Raw genomic sequence first — 692 nt, forward strand, 5'->3', positions numbered from 1 at the left:
TTATTAGTGATTTACTGGCTGAAAGCAAGTCACTGACTGCAGACATGTGGACCAACATAAAACGCAAGTCTTTTTGTCAGTGACAGCACGATTTATTGAGCAGTACAAACTACAAAAATGGTTCAAATGGCTCTGAGCACTATGGGACTCAACTGCTGTGGTCATAAGTCCCCTAGAACTTAGAACTACTTAAACCTAACTAACCTAAGGACATCACACACATCCATGCCCGAGGCAGGATTCGAACCTGCGACCGTAGCGGTCGTGCGGTTCCAGACTGTAGCGCCTTTAACCGCTCGGCCACCCAGGCCGGCCTACAAACTACACTCTGCTGTTCTAGACACTGTGCACCTCGCTGAGCGACACACTTCTGAAAACATTACCAAGAGTATTAACCTAATTCTTTTTGAATGGGTGACAGTTTGCTCTTGCCACTGACAACGCGAGTGTTACGGTGGCTGTAGGAAGGAAAATAGATGTTGCTCATTTGCGATGCGCTGCTCACACACTGAGTTTAGGTGTGTCACATCTTTTCAACCATCCCGAATTTGCAGCACTAAGCTCCTTGAGACGTAAATGTAGCAAAATCTTACGGTTTTTCAAAAGTAGTACAGTGGCCAAGGCAAAATGGGTAGACTGCAAGTTCGGATGAAGGAAAAAAGCTGTTAAAGCTTGAGCTAGAGATGCCCAGC

At 46.0% G+C, this 692-nt stretch overlaps 1 non-coding gene across 1 annotated transcript; it reads right to left on the reverse strand.

The window, feature by feature from the left end:
• Positions 1 to 226: 226 nt before the first annotated feature.
• Trnas-gga (transfer RNA serine (anticodon GGA)) lies at positions 227 to 310 on the reverse strand. Its single transcript is given in 2 exon segments — positions 227 to 261; positions 271 to 310. It is a non-coding gene; the product is annotated as a tRNA-Ser (tRNA).
• Positions 311 to 692: the final 382 nt, after the last annotated feature.

This window comes from Schistocerca nitens, chromosome 1 (assembly GCF_023898315.1).
Source record: "Schistocerca nitens isolate TAMUIC-IGC-003100 chromosome 1, iqSchNite1.1, whole genome shotgun sequence".
In the NCBI taxonomy this organism is placed as follows: Eukaryota; Metazoa; Arthropoda; class Insecta; order Orthoptera; family Acrididae; genus Schistocerca; species Schistocerca nitens.